The sequence below is a fragment of the Zootoca vivipara genome, chromosome 1 (genome assembly GCF_963506605.1).
Source record: "Zootoca vivipara chromosome 1, rZooViv1.1, whole genome shotgun sequence".
Lineage (NCBI taxonomy): Eukaryota > Metazoa > Chordata > Lepidosauria > Squamata > Lacertidae > Zootoca > Zootoca vivipara.
Genome location: NC_083276.1, coordinates 78,349,123 through 78,364,931, shown reverse-complemented (window position 1 = coordinate 78,364,931; position 15,809 = coordinate 78,349,123). Strand labels below are relative to the sequence as shown.

Below are 15,809 nucleotides of genomic sequence, written 5' to 3'. Positions count from 1 at the left end.
GTAAAACAGGAGTGAGCAATCTTTCTTTTTTTCCTGTTGAAGGTCACATTCTCTCAGGTGTTATCTGTTGGAGGGGCCCTTTCATCAGTGGTGGGCTGAGCCAGAGTTGATGATGAGCAAAACTAGAGGTGCTGTATGGAGTTTGATGGGCTTACTCTCAAGTAAGCATACAGAGCACTTTTTGGGGTACCAATACAGCCACTGTTCTCGAAAGCAAGTGATTGTCATTCCTTCTGACTAGTGTTCTTTCTTTCTATCTTATTTTAGGGAGAGATATAGATATTGCTGCACACATCTGACAAGAGCCTGCCAATTTGTCTCAGCATGGGCTGCGAGGGGGGATTTATTTTCCCCAAGCCAAAAGTAATTTAGTATCAAGCATAGAGGACTGGCAAATTAAATCGATCAGATACCAAAATTTAGCGAGAAAATCAGGAGAAATTAAGGGGATACCAGAACAGAAAATTGAAAAAGATTGGAAAATGCTTAAGGAATACTTAGCAAATTTTATGGAGAAAGCTGATCTCTTAGCAGAAAGACGAAGAACTCATGCAAATTAAATAATGGAAAAAATAAAATAAATGGGTATACAAAGGAATTCAGGGGGAAAAAACCACCAATATAGAAAATAGGCTGGAAGTCAGCACAGGGTGGAGGGTTGGGTGGGGTTTTTCTAATTTTTTTTGTATTAAGTAATGTATTTTTTTCCTTTTTTGATGTATAGAATGAATGAATATTTTGATGATATGTAAAAATATTTTTTTTGTAATTTATGAAACGGAAATAAAAAATTGTTCTTTAAAAAAAATATTCCCCAAGCCATACAACCAAGAAACAATTAAGACCAAAAGAACCACCTTCCATCAATTTATTTTTACCAGATAACTACTACCCCTTTGAAATGTCCCAAAAATACATATAAAAAGAGTGGGACTAAAATTCCTGGAAAAATAAGGAGGTAGAAGAATGGGGCAGCTGATCACTGTGACCAGTGGTGTCAAAAGTGCCTGGATACAATTCAAGTCAGGACTAAAAATGATTTATCCACACTCAGTTTGAAGGGCACAATGGACTAGGATCAATGGTGGAGTTACTATAGTCACCGGATAGCTAAGCTGTAAACAAAAACTGGACTGTTATAGCCACGAGAATGCAGTAGCCAACACTCGGGAGGCCTCTTCCAGTCCAAGTGCCTCCCCTAAAGTTACCTTGCTCAGAAGCAATTGGACAGTGACAGTTTAAAACAATAACAGCTAACTTCACATTTCCTTTTATCAAATAGAAAGGATAGAGACAGTAAATAACAACATATATGCTTGTGGGGACAAAGTGGATAAAGTTACTTAAGTCAGGCATTGATGGCCTGCTCAGTAGGAGGCTTTATGTGTTAGAATGCTGGACATTCAAACCCGGTCTCCCTTGGACTGCAAAAAAACCCATTACAGAACGTCTGAGTGAAACCTCCTAACAACCCACCTTTTCCATCAAGCCTTTGGTTGGTTCCTGTGCCCAACTGTAACCTACCCTGTAACTAAACCTAAGCACCCTCCCTCCCTCTTCTCCAGTGCTGAATTTTAGATTTGCAAGATCCTCAGAGAAGGCACTGTCCTCTTATACTATAAGCTTCACAGAAATCTCACACTCCCTCACAGAAATCTTAAGATAAATATATGCCAACAACTGAAGTACAGTACTAAGATGCATGACATAACAATGGGGTCATCCTTATTGGGGGAATGACAGCTATGTTGCCACAGAAACCACTCCACATACTCTACCTAGGCTTGGCCTTTGTTGAGAAGGCACTAGTTGAACCTCTTGCAGGTTGAATACTTTTTATTTCAGTAGACATTTTAATTGTGTTTTTCTTATCTTATGGTTAAGTATGCTGTATCCCTATTTTATGCCACTTAGAAACTCAATATTAAGTAGTATTTTTTTAAAAAAACAAACAAATGAATGAATGAATGCATAAATCTGCCTCATGCCAAAAGAGATGGAAGGATGAGAGAAAGAGGTTGGTTTTTCTAAATGCAGTGTACATCACATCTCCTAAGGAACAGAGTCTTCTGCATTAAAGTCATATTCCCCTCCTATGCTAGGCATTCCTCTACTTCTGTGTCTAGGTGTAGTTATTCCCCCCACTAGAGATTAACGTCCTATTCAGGCACTAGGCTAAGTAGAATATGTGACTAGGAAGAGTTGAGAACAGCAAACCAGCTCTGCTCCGTGTTGCTCTTGAGTTGGAATGTGACATTCTGCACCAGGGAGCTTCCTGTGCTGATGTAAAAGCTCTCTGTGCAATGTAAAACCTTGATTTTCATGTGGAGTATTTACACAAGCAAAGCAGGCTTATTGCCACAGATGAAGGATGACGGGGATGGAGAGAGCACACTCATTTCCACTCTCCCCAGTTGTGTGTTATACTTACTTGTAAATATAATGCCTGAAGAGGGCTGGAGTAGTTTATCTTTTGCAATGAACTTGTAACAGATTGCAGTAGGAGGGAAAAATAAAAAAATCTGCAGCTGTATTCTGTGAATAAGAGATGAGAAGGGAAGAGGAATGCTAGCAGACTCCACTACCACACTGAATGCTTGCCCATGTGAGGGGAAACCCATGCACAGAAAAACAGCATGTCATGACAAAGGCTAGGTTGAACTATGCTACTTTTTTTCTACATACATGGAACTTCTACATACAAGGGAGAACATTCAAGCTCCTCACCACTCCCTGCAATCTGAAGTAGTATAGGACCCCTTTAGACTGTCTACTGGGTGTTCTTCCCCCAGTTGTATTCTATAACATGCCATTGACACAATAATAGTGTGTCAGTGATGGATTTACACTAAGACTATCCACACATCATTCCTCTTTATTGGCTTTTCTGCCATGTTTCCCTCAGTATTACACATTGTTGCCACCTGAAACAGCACTCTTGCACTACAGCACAACAAAAGCAAAAGAAGGTACGAAATCTGTGGTATGAATTTCAGGCGGAAGCTACAGGACATGCAACAACTGGAAATGAAGCAGTATGTCCACCCCGACTACTTTTGCAATCGCAAACAGTATTGAAAATAGGATTGTGTATAACCACCCCAGTTCCATCATGAGCACAAATCATTATGAATGCACAATAAAAAGGACACCTGCAGGGGCTGCCAGTCATGCAGTAAAATGATTCTGGTAATTGCATAAACTGGCATTAAGTGAATCCCAGAAGAGGAAAGGACAAGCAGGAAAGCTTGCCCTTCATATCTCTCCTGTTTGTCCTGTGTAGAGCATCCCTCAAATGCAGGGATGGGCTTAGAAATATTTCTCTTTAGTGCCTCCCTTGCCCCACACTTGCAGTGTTCTAGTGTCACCCACAGCCTTCCCTGCAATCAACAGGGAGCCATTATTTGCTGCACATATGAACTGGGAAGTAGGATGTTCCTCACAGACAAGGCCTGTTGTCAGATGTGGGCCTCAGTACAGAAGTACCATTTGCTTGCAGGTAGGAAATACATTACAGATAAGGTGTCTCTTGAGGTATGTTGGGGTAAATGCTTAGGCTGGGTTTCAATCCTGGCCCCACACTGACCAGCCAAGAGTACCTCAAATTGGTCTGTTAGCAAAATGTAGCAAGAGCAAGCAACAAATCTTTTCCCTAAAAGCCCAATATCCAAGCCCAGAATCTTGTTCTCACCTTCAGACAAGGGATTCCTTTTCCTGGAATTGTGTGCTAGAATCAGAGCAGCTGTGGGTCGTTTGAGGAGGCTTTCAGCCATATGAGAAGTTGCCATCAGGAGGCAGCCTTATTGTTGCATTTATAGTGTGGTTGGTAGTGCTTCACGTACATCACCTCAGCCATCTTTTAAGAAAGGTTAGTGTCATTGATTCCAATACCGTGTTTCTCATATTATAAGACATGTCTTATATTTATTTTTTCCTCAAAAAAACACACTATGGCTTATTTTCAAGGGATGTCTTATTTTTTTCCTCCTCCTCCTGCCGCGGCCGGCATTGCTGCTGCGCCTATCACTATGTCTTATTTTCGGGGTATGGCTTATATTCCTTGAATGCTTAAAAATCCTGCTATGGCTTATTTTATGGGTATGTCTTAAAATATGAGAAACAGGGTATTGCATAAGAGGTTTTGTATTTGAACTTAATGAGACCAGGGGTCTGCCAACATTTGAACTGGGGACCTCCTGGCTTACAAAATTGTTTGGAAAGTCTGAAGTTTGGTCCAGTTTTGGCCATACAACACAGTCAGTATGGGAAAAAAATGTGGTCTGGGTCTGGGTCTCCAATTACAGGTGTGAGAAAAATGGGAATGGAGTGGGCAGGCACATCTCTTTGGCTGTCTCCGGGCAAGACACATTGAATGTTTTATCTTTCTTTGGAAGAGGGGAATTTTGGCAGATAGTTTCCTCAGCCAACCTCGCCTCTTTTGACATAAAGGAAATATAGCCCTACTTCAGTGGTGCAATTTGGTAAGGGACTTAGGAGAGGGCCTTCTAGGCTTTGCGAGTTCCTGCCTCTTTTTAGGCAGGAAAGTGGTAAGGCGGGCCTGCTGCTGCTGCTGCATTTTGGGGCCAACCTGCTCATTCTGCTGCGTGAGGCCCAGCCCAGGACTTCGGGCGCCCGAGACCTGCCCCTCTTCCAGAAGTGACCTTGGAACTCGGCACTCCCCGGTTGGTGAAGGGGCAAGAAAGGCCCTCCCCGTCGCCCACTTCGCAGCCTCTGCAGCTAGCTTCGGAGGAGGCACATGTGCTCTGGCGCGGCGCCAGCCAGAACATCCCCGGCGTGCCCTTGCTGGGGGCCGCCTCTATCGGGGCTGGGGTGGGACTCTTTGCTGCGGGAGGGCCAGGCAGCGTCGGCGTTTCCTTGGGTTGCTCGTCCCTGAGTTCTTCCCTTCCCCCTCTGACCCCGTGGATCTGCCTCCCGAAGGAGAGGGCGCGAGAGGGGTGTGTGTGCGCGCGCTGAGCGACCTCTCCGGGCATTGCAGGGGTGCTTGGCGCTCCCGCAGTCAGGCGAGCAGCGGGCTTCGGTGAATCCTGCCGCCGTTCGCTCAGCTCCCGCCCAAATCCCTCGCGGGTGAGCCGCCAACCCTCAGCTCAATCTCTTTTGGAAAGAAGCCACCGGCTTCTTTTTCCCCCCAGCTGGAGAACGAGAGGGGAGGGCGGGGGTGACTCAGGTTGCTGGCGCCGCCGCCGCTCCTCCATGAAAGGAGCTCAGCAAGAAGAATTGATTCCTTTGCCTCTCATCTCAGCCGCCGGGGCAGAAAGAGAGAAAGGAGCAAGAGCATGCCGGTGATGCGCTGCTGCTGAGGAGCCGGAGCCGATCTGCAGAGTTTGCAGGTCATTAGTGCTGCACCAAACTCCGGGCGAGGTAAGTGGCGCCGCCGCCGCTGCACACAAAGCGCTCGGCAGCGTTTGGGAAGTCAGACCGGGCGGGCCGGGAACTGTGGTTTGTCGGGAGAGAATGGCAAACGCAGCATGCAGTTTTCTCGGCAGGAGCCTCTGTTTTGTGTCTCTGTGCGGGTACAATGCAACGTGGCATGCTGTTTTTCTGCACTTAACGGAGCGCCTTAGTTTGATCCCTAGCAAACCTCGCTCGCTCTGTGCGATCAGCTGGGCTGTGCTGCAGACTGGCATTGTGGCGGCCTCGATCTGTGGTCCGATCCCGGAGAACGAGAGGGACGAAAGTCACCAGGCATCTTTGCAAAGTTTGCGCCTCGGTTGCTTGTGCGTAGCCCCGGGGCTGCTTGGTTGAGCGTGCCTTCCTGCGGCGTAGAGCCGTCCTGGGTTTCAAGAAGGGAGAACTGTCCGGGGGACTCCAGTTTATCCTACGTAGGAAGATGCTTGTCGGCCGGCCATTAAGTCTAGGGTTACGGGGAGCTTCTGGATGGAAAGGGATAGGGTTTGGAAATCGGAATGATGGCAGTGGAAACAATGGGCAGAAAAACTGAGGCTGGGCTGCCAAAGTGTATCCAGGAGGAGCAGAGCTGCTTAGAAAGAGTCTAGGCGTGGGAGGGAAATACATCAAGGGTAAGACGAGACCTAGTTTAAAAAGGAACACGCGCATCTCTATTAAAAGAATGGCCGGGGGCGGGAGGGGAGACCCCCACAAAACCCAGATCTCAATATTGCGACCTGAATTAGTTGTGTTCCTTACAAATGTGAATCTCCAGTTCAGTTTCTACGTGGGTGGCTTTGTGTTTCACATCCGATGCTTCAGTCTATTCAAGCACTCTGAACCCAGGAAAGCTTTCTGTTATTGCAGTTTATTTATTTGTGTGTGTGTAGATGTTCCTGGGAGTTTTCACCTCCTGGCTGGGACCACTGTTGAGAGCTTGCAAAGCTTTGTGATCTAGTTCATGGTGACCTGCCAGTGATCATCTCTTAATGTACATCCGTTTCTTTCTTCACATGGTTGGTGGCAAGAGCAAAAAATGTGGTGCTCACTTGCAAGCCTCCAAAGATACCTTTGACATGGGGATGATTGAAGAGAGGATGACTGACAGGCTGTGGTGACTGTAACCAAACCATCTTGCCTCTACTTGGCCTTTGAAGCAAGGAACTACAGGATTGCTTTATTAAGAGAGTTAGGGTTTAGATGCTTTCACCACTGTTGTCCCTATGTTCTGATTAAAGCTGTCATTTCACACATCTGTCTCTTATGCGTGTGTGCATGCATGCGCACACACAACCTAGGGACATCTGGAGTGCTTTAGTTTTATTTCTTACCTTCCTAAGAAAACTGCCATGTGTCGTAGAAGATAGGCGGTGTAATATGGCATGAATAATGGATTGCTTTGTATGAGGAATGCTTTGCTCACGTGTAAATGAAGAACCTTCGGTGATGACAATTTCAGAAAAGCTGTTAGGTAGAATGTGACACAGTCACTTAAAAAAAAATTCTACAAAATGTGTTTAAACAGAGAAAGGGGATTCCCTTCCATAAGCCTAGTGACAATTTTCTGTTGGGATAGGATTTATTTTAGAGCCCTCATTTTTGGAAAGTTTCAGTGTGGCTTGCAATTTATCCATAGCAGTGTAATATTTAATTCCCGCCCCCCACCTGGTATTCCAAACTTCTTGCTAGGTTATTAGGGCAAGTAGCAGGCACAAAGTTTTCTCTTCTCACTCTGCTAATAACCCTGTGAAAGTGAGAAATACTGCTTAGCCCAAGGTCACCAGAGAACTGCATTGCTGAATACTGTAGTGTCTTAACTAGGTTCTCCCTGGTCCAAGTAAAAAACTTTGTCCATTACTGGCTTTATACTGTAATAATGCATGCACTCGTGTTAAATAATACAACACACGGTCAGAATCAGGTACGGTCACCAAAGTGGCGTCATGCTAATTTTCCCGCTTCACTGAAAGATGCCAGAAGTTTAAATTTATTGCAGTGTAACATACCTTTGACGAGGATGGTAATGACACACTCAACCTTTCCATAGAAAACCAACCTTCTCAAACAAATGTTGGACAACATCCTACCCCAGTGCAGAATTCACACAACAGTAGTCCTTGTTACACATAGTCCTTTAGGTCCAATATTGTTGACCAGCAAACTGTGGTGCTCCATTTGTTGTTGAACTCCACTCGTATCATCCCTAGCCAATATGGCTAATAGGGATGGTGAGAGATGTTGTTACCCCACCTACATCCCATGACATTGCCACACCCACAGTAGTTAAATGCTAGTAGCCGCTGGAAATTTACCATTCACACTCGTCTTTCTGTAATCAAAATGCTCCTGGAACATAAATCCCCCTTCACAAATAAACTCAAAAGTTGCAGTGGGAGTGCCCATCTAATGTAGAGAATTGGAGCTATAAAAAAAAATCAAATAAAAACGAATGTCTGGAAAAAGGAACAGTATTGACTTTTCTTTCTGAAAACAAATGAACCCAGCGCATTAAATATCCTAAAGAAAGCAATTGTTGTTGTTGTTAATCGTTTAGTCGTGTCTGCCTCTTCGTGACCCCAAGGACCAGAGCATGCCATGCACTCCTGTCTTCCACTGCCTCCCGCAGTTTGGTCAGACTCATGTTGGTAGCTTCGAGAACACTGTCCAACCATCTCGTCCTCTGTCGTCCCCTTCTCCTAGTGCCCTCAATCTTTCCCAACATCAGGGTCTTTTCCAGGGAGTCTTCTCTTCTCATGAGGTGCCCAAAGTATTGGAGCCTCAGCTTCAGGATCTGTCCTTCCAGTTGAGCACTCAGGGCTGGGGTGATTTCCTTCAGAATGGATAGGTTTGATCTTCTTGCAGTCCATGGGAGTCTCAGGAGTCTACTCCAGCACCATAATTCAAAAGCATCAATTCTTTGGCGATCAACCTTCTTTATGGTCCAGCTCTCACTTCCATACATCACTACTGGGAAAACCATAGCTTTAACTATATGGACCTTTGTTGGCAAGGTGATGTCTCTGCTTTTTAAGATGGTGTCTAGGTTTGTCATTGTTTTTCTCCCAAGAAGCAGGCACCTTTGAATTTTGTGACTGCTGTCACCATATGCAGTGCTCATGGAACCCAAAAAAGTAAAATCTCTCACTGCCTCTATTTCTTCCCCTTCTATTTGCCAGGAGGTGATGGGACCAGTGGCTATGATCTTAGTTTTTTTTTTTTGATGTTGAGCAATTACATTTTGTATTTAGGGGTGCTGTTTTATCCCAGTAAAGGGAAAATGGGGTAAAAATGTATTAAAGGGTTTATTCAAACAAAAAAATGATCTAGAAATGCAGATTTAAGTGCCCTTCTTACACCGCACACATTGATTTTGCTTTGGGACATTTTACTACCCCGAGGCACCCCAACAAATGGAATTTGATTTGGGTTAGTAAAATGCATTTGTCCCTGTTTAGGAGCTTCAATCCAGTGCAAACTTGCCTGGGTGTATTTTATTTATTTATTAAATTTCTATACCACCCTTCATCCAAGGAACATAGGGCAGTTTACAATATAAAAACACAAAAATACATATCATAATAACAAACACAATACTCCCCGTTTGTTTATTTATCTATTTATTACTGTAAATAATGTAAACTCCATTGAACACTGTGGGGCTTATTTTGAGTAAACATAAGATGATAAGATAAGATAATCTTTATTATGCCTTTCAACTCTATGTTCCTTGCTCTTCTGAGTGGAGGAGAGAAGGGTGTGTGATTGTGTGTAAAAACTGTTAGTATTTTCATCCCTCCTTTTCTGTCCATCTCCTGACTCAGTGGAGAGAGAAGGGGGAGGAGCCTTCCTTGGTAACTGTTATTCCTAACTGTCAGTTCTGGAGTGTGTGTTCTGAGGTAAAGATGCGTTCTTATTACTGTTAGATAACTGAAACTCACACAGTCTGTATATTATAGTTATATATGTTTAGATTATTAAAAATAAAAGAAGAATTACTCCAAAATCTGTGAAGCTGAACTTCATCTGTTTATTGGTGCTCACAGCTAGCAGTTGTGAGTCCGGATACACGGTTTAAAAATCCATCAGAAACTAGCCCACTGTATAAAGGTAAATATTACATTTGTTGCTCTTCTCACCTTTGCCTCTGGCTCGCGGGCATGTGGCCCTCAGAAGGTTGCCCAGAAGGGAAAGTGGCCCTTGGGCTGAAAAAATTTCCCTGCCCCATGACTGATATGAAACCCCTGAGGGGTCATCTAGTCTAGCTCCTCACATTGAGTAGAATACCACTGTTCTATAAAATATTCAATTGCCTCCAAATCATGGGTGGCTAACTTCAGGTGGCACCAAGCACATGGGCATGATTTGATCCACATCCATTTTCCTTGCAACGTACTTGTGCAGTTTTGTTTTGTTTTTTACGGACATCAGCTGATGGGTTAGGTGAGCATGTTTTGAGGGAAATGGCCTCATGGGTCATATTACACCCCTGCCTTTCAGGCCACAATTGGCCAGTGGGCTGGATGTCTCAACCCTTGATTTAGAACGTGCATAAGAGGCTCTGAGCAGAGGGGAGGATGTCAGAGAAGCACATCTGCCCTCACTTGAGCTGGTCAGAAGCTGAGGTACTTCTACCCACATATTTCCCCTTCTCTCTGCTCAAAGCCTTGTACAAACTCTGCAGTAGTTCCAGCTCTGGGGCAGCAGCCAGGGAAGGACTTGCTTCTACAGGCTGAGGAGGAGCTCTGTCATTAAGTCAGATGTCTACTGCTACAAGGAAAGAGGTGGAACAAGAAGACTGTCATGCTGGAGGGCAAAGGAAACCCTCAGCATCTTCCATTAGTAAAACAACAATTTCCAGTCCTCTTTCACTGTAGATCAGGAGTTAACAGTTGCAGAGTCAATGAAGCTACAGGCCAATATAAGTGAGTAAAGTGTCTCCCTCTAACAAGTTTATAGCCACTGTGAAATGTTTTCCTGGATGACTCTAAAGAGATAAACCTATATTACAGCTGGGTTTCAACATCCAGTAAGAGGCAGAGCACTTAATCCTGCTGGGTGTTGCTTCACCAGCACGTTCCCTGCAGAGAACATGTTGGCAAAGCAAATTCTTGCAGAGAGCTGATTGAAACCTCTGCTCAGCTGAGGGTTTAACAGTATCACACATGCCCAGTCACCAAGCCTCAGTTGGTAGCAGGACATGGAGAAAAAACTTTCAGTATTGGGAGTAGGAGGTATATTAGTCCATAAGGTGCCCTGGTGTTAGGCGTTTTGCTATTTAAAATGTGGAAGATTCCTTCCATACTCAGACCTCAGGACAGGGATTTTTTTTTTGGGGGGGGGGAGAGATTGAATAATATGTCTTGAGGTAAGTTAACAATTTAATTAACCAAAGTGAACACATATTGCTAGAAGGAAATGCTGTTCAGTTTTCTTTTCATTTCTTGTTATAACAACACAGCAAAGTCAGAACACCTTAAGAATATGATCCAGCATTGGTCTTCCATCTCAGCCCGCCATTTAAGATTTACCTCTGTTGATTTGTTCCTGTTGAGAAGTTGATTAATCTGCTGATTAATGTATGTTTTGATCAAGGCTGTCCTTCCCATTTCCTCGGCTGCTCCTTTGTTCCAGGAAGTCTTTGTTCTTCCTATGATTGTTTATTCTTGCCATCCCATTTTGCAATATTATTTCTTTTGTGCAAACGGAATGTGATTTCCTTGGCTTCGTTTCGCCCTGCCTGTCACCACTCTCCCGTCTGTAGCAGCTCATAAAGAAAACTAATGAGAATCTGCCTTCAATTACCTTCGTCTTCATTAGATTTTCATCAGCCTTCTGTGACTCCACCGGTGCCTTGGTGAAACTACTGGTGACATACATTGGAAGTATTAAAAATTTTTGCTCCAGGTTATGTACTTCTGTGGCAACTCCATGATCTCCGCAGGGGAGCCAGGAGTGATAGGAAACCACTGAAACAGCAAACTGGGAAACATTTCTTCTTTAGGGGAAAATAGCTACCTGTTATGATACATAAGCATATGAATCTGTCTTACAATGAGTTAGAACATTGGCCAGTCTAACTCAGGACTGTCAGTTCTGGGTGGCACCTCTCCTACTCAGAGTAGACCTAAGTTAGAGTAGAACCTAAGCTAGTTGCCCCATTAATTTCAGTGGGTCTACTCTGAGTAAGATTTAGTTGGATACAATGCTAAACCTTGACACAAAGGGCTGGGAACAATCTTGAGATCTTGAAGATCCCTTTAACTTGAAATGCTTGGTGTTGAAACTAGAGAGTTCAGCATGCAACGCCTGTGCTCTGCTTCTTAACTGTTGAGTGGGATGGGCTGCTCATGGCCCCAAACATAATTATGTGCAGCCATTGGCCTAATTTTAAAAGCTCTCCAAGCAAGTGATCATGTCATACCTCTGGCAAGAGGGATCTGTCCTCCCCCAGAGAAGTAGAGAGGGATAGCAGAAAGAGAGAGAAGGGGACGGCTGTGCCTGTTTTTGGCTCTGGCCCCACCCACACTCAGCATTCCCACCCTCCCAGAGATTACCCCCAAGTGAATGCAGAAAAAGTTAGCTTAGCCCACATAGCCCACTAAAAATGTGGATTTGAGGTATGCAGCAGTGATGTAGACAAGCACAGACCTTTAAAATGTTCAAGGAACTATGCTAGCCTTTCCCCAACTGACTGAAAATCTGTGCTTCTCCAAACTTTAGTCCTTTTGAAAAATCTGACACCCTTTGCATCTGTTTCAAAGAATAGGTCTGTAAAGGTAAACTTGGAAATGCAAGCAGCTGTTCATTGGAAACGAAAGCATAGACTGTTGAAATTTCCTCCAGGTCCTTCCCTGTACTTCCACATTGTAATGTGAAATTATGCTAATATTTTTCAGTTTTGTTTTCATCCCCGGTACTCTGAATAGAACAGGGGTCAGCAACCTTTTCCAGTCATGGGCCGGTCCACCGTCCCTCAGACCATGTGGTGGGCTGGACTATATTTTTTTTGGGGGGGGGAAATGAACGAATTCTTATGCCCCACAAATGCGTTTTAAATAAAAGCACACATTCTACTCATGTAAAAACACGCTGATTCCTGGACCGTCCACGGGCCGGATTGCCCTTAGGTTGCCTACCCCTGGAATAGACTTTTGAAGGCTTTTGTCCTCATAGCAGGCTAGTAGCACAGAGGAATGGGAAAAATTTTCCTAAGCATTTGGGGCATGTTGCAATTGTTGCATAGATCTGAATTACTTCACTGACACCTAAGGGTCATTGCACTACACACACACACAGTAAATTCCAGCAACACAGGGACTTCAAGAGCTGCATGGCTTGGCTGCCCTGTGTCTTCTGTCAATGTTGTGACCAGAAAAAAGGGTTTTTTTTACAGTCCTTGGGTACTCCCACCTTGTCCTGCTCCTCTGTATGTCTCAAGTGATGGGGGTGTTAGATTTGGGAAATCTGCATTCCTTCTCAGCCTCATTTGAGGAAATTTCTTTAGGAATGTTTCCTATCTGTTTTCCAGAACTATGGTTGTGAGCTACTCTGGGGTTTTTTGTTTTTGCTTTTTTTAGGATGAAAAAGAACAAAAGCACTTATCTTTTGAGCCTGGCCAGGCTATAAATCTAATTAAGTACAACATTTTTTTTTAAATTGCCTGTTGTCTTGCATTGAAGTGTAGCTGAAAACCCTCCCAGATACCAACCCTACTCAGGTTACAAATGACGTGTTTGGGTCATTCTCTTGCTGGTGTTTACTCACTGCCTTTATTTATTTTGCTGGATGAAGCATGTCTCAGGCTTATCTTGCAACCATTCTGTGGCAGTGCAGAGTTGTCAGACCATTTGGGATTGGAGTCTCAAAGTACACAATCTTGCGGTTGGGGGAATAGTTTGCATAATTGCATTTATAAACTCGATTCTTGCCTTTTGCTTTCCATTGTGGTTGAAGCGCCAATGTTGCATTTTGCTGAGTAAAATTAGCAAAAGACAGATCCCTGTCTCAAAGAGCTTCCAATATAGAAAAGAGAAAAGTATGGATAATAAGCCAATAGAGAGAGGAGAGGAATGGGTCAGATTAACCAAAGATGAATGTAAGCAGATGGCTGTTACATCCAGCCAGAGATGCAGTGCAATCATATGCATATTTACTTGGAACTAATTATTATATGGTACTTACTCCCAGGAAAGTATAATAGAGCTTCAGGCTTAGTTTCAGTTTGGGGTGATGAATAATGGATTGGCCTAAACTAAAGGCTTCTTGGAAAGGCCAGTACCTAATTATTTCATCAAGTAAGTGGATCTGAAAAAGTCAAATTCTTCATTATCCTTCTTTAGTATTTTTGGACAGCTCAAGCTCAGGCTGGAACACTGTGCAGTACCAAGGACAGTTCTAGTGATTGCTCATGATTTGTCTGGAAGGCTGTCACTATGCATATTCTACCTACAGTACTGTGTTACATATAACGAATGTATTAAATTAAGCTTACCCGCAGAACATGTCAAAGAATGCCTCCACACACACACCCGTGTTACTCTTATGCACCAAAATTAAATATCCACCATATGTTGGGGGGATGTATATAGTGCCCAGTGATTAGAAGGTTTGTTTCTGAATCTACAAACAACTCAAAAATAAAAAAGCATCATCCTAAAGAAGATACAGAATAAGTCAGAGTAGCAAATACAATAAATGGTCCAGGTATTGTCCTCCCTTGAAAAACCCTCATCTCTGAAGATTATGGACTCCTGTCCGATCCGGACAGAGATTGCAAAGGAGGACTATATAATATTTTTGTATGCGACAACCGCGGCTAGGACTTTGTTAGCCCCAAAATGGAAAACTCAGGATTTACCGACGATTGAAGAGTGGCAGACAAAAATGATAGACTATGCGGAACTAGCGAGACTGACTAGCAGGATCCGGAACCAGGGGGAAACAAGGTTCCAAAAAGACTGGAGTAAATTTATGGACTATATGGAAAAGAATTGTAGAAGTTTAAAGACACTTGCAGGACTGAAATAAATCCTACGAATTGATTTTAAATGGATGAAATAAAGGAACTGCGAGATAAGAACTGAATAGAAAACCAAATGAGGGGAGGGAGGGAAGTCAAGCTCGGCAGAGCATTGAGGAGGAGAAATTTGGAAAGAATTGTTAAAAAGATAGTTGTGTGTGTTGTATTTGTTTTTGAATGTTTGTTTGTTTTGTTGTTTTAAATGTGTTTAATTGGAAAATTCAATAAAATGCTTTATAAAAAAAAAATATTATGGACTCCCGTACAGTTAGATTTGTACAGGATGCTGAGATACTTGTAAAGTGAGCTTTTCAGCCAGTTAGGCTCACCAAGAGCACTCTCTAAAATTGTGAATGGTAAATCTAATGGCAGGTGAGTAGTTTCCCCTGCTGCTGAGAGCAACAAAGGCTTTCAGCGGAAGATATCACCCAGTGCCTTGGACTCTCAAAATCTTTGCTACTTGACTTCTTCTGTAGTTTCTTTAGGATTATGTATCTTACCTTCAGGTTTTGCCTTTATTAAGAATGTTCCACTTCCTGGGTAGGTTTTTGGTTTTTTTAAGGTTTCAAATCAGTGCAGATGTATGTTTATCAATTGATGGCTCACTTGCCTTGCATGTGTGAATGCGTTATCACAGATAAAAGAGCAGAGATGCAACTTCGATGTCACTTCACCTCCCACCAATCCTGTGCATCCAGCCACTCCATGACAAAGGCTTTAAAATTAAGGTATTCGTCTGTATCTGGGGATTCTCAGTACAACTAAACATGAATCCACCTTTCTCTGCATTGCGGGGTCTTTTTCAAAAGACCATGAGATGCTGAGTTAGGGGAGACTTTGTAGGACAACCTGCTCCTCATACATCTGAATATTCAGCTTACCCACTAGGAGTTGCAATGAAAAATCTAGATGGAGGTTCTCGATGAAAAACATGGGATCACTCACTGCTCAGATGGATAGAGGGTAAGCAGGAAATTCTCAAGCAAACCCTTACAGAGCCATTCATCAGCTGTACACGGAATGGAACAATGCAGTTATTCTTCCCCAGCAAGCAAAGAAAGAGCCTTCAGGAATGAAAGATAAATCAGACCTCCTCCACTGGCAGGTCGTAGTGTAGTAATTTTGCAAGGTTCCAGCAATCAATGACCTCTAATCTGGGGTGATGTACTTGAGAAGCAGGTTTTAATAACGCATTTCCACAAAACACCATGCACTGGTGACTCATGCAGTGCCAAAAGACAGAGAAGAATCTCTTCTTGCATAAATGTACACTGAGCACACTGGCTGAGACTGTAAACTTGTTTTCTCTTGCAGACCATTGGGACACTGCTGGTTATTGGAAGAGTTTACAATGCAAACTCCAAGGCCTAATTCATATGCCATT

At 43.4% G+C, this 15,809-nt stretch overlaps 1 protein-coding gene across 1 annotated transcript in view; it reads left to right on the top strand.

Annotated features, from left to right (window-relative positions):
* Window positions 1–5,032: 5,032 nt before the first annotated feature.
* Window positions 5,033–15,809, top strand: part of SYT12 (synaptotagmin 12) — a 54,863-nt gene continuing 44,086 nt past the window's right edge. The window contains exon 1 of the mRNA XM_035124739.2: window positions 5,033–5,379. The gene's annotated coding sequence lies outside the window, so the exon portion shown is untranslated. The remainder of the gene's footprint in view (window positions 5,380–15,809) is intronic.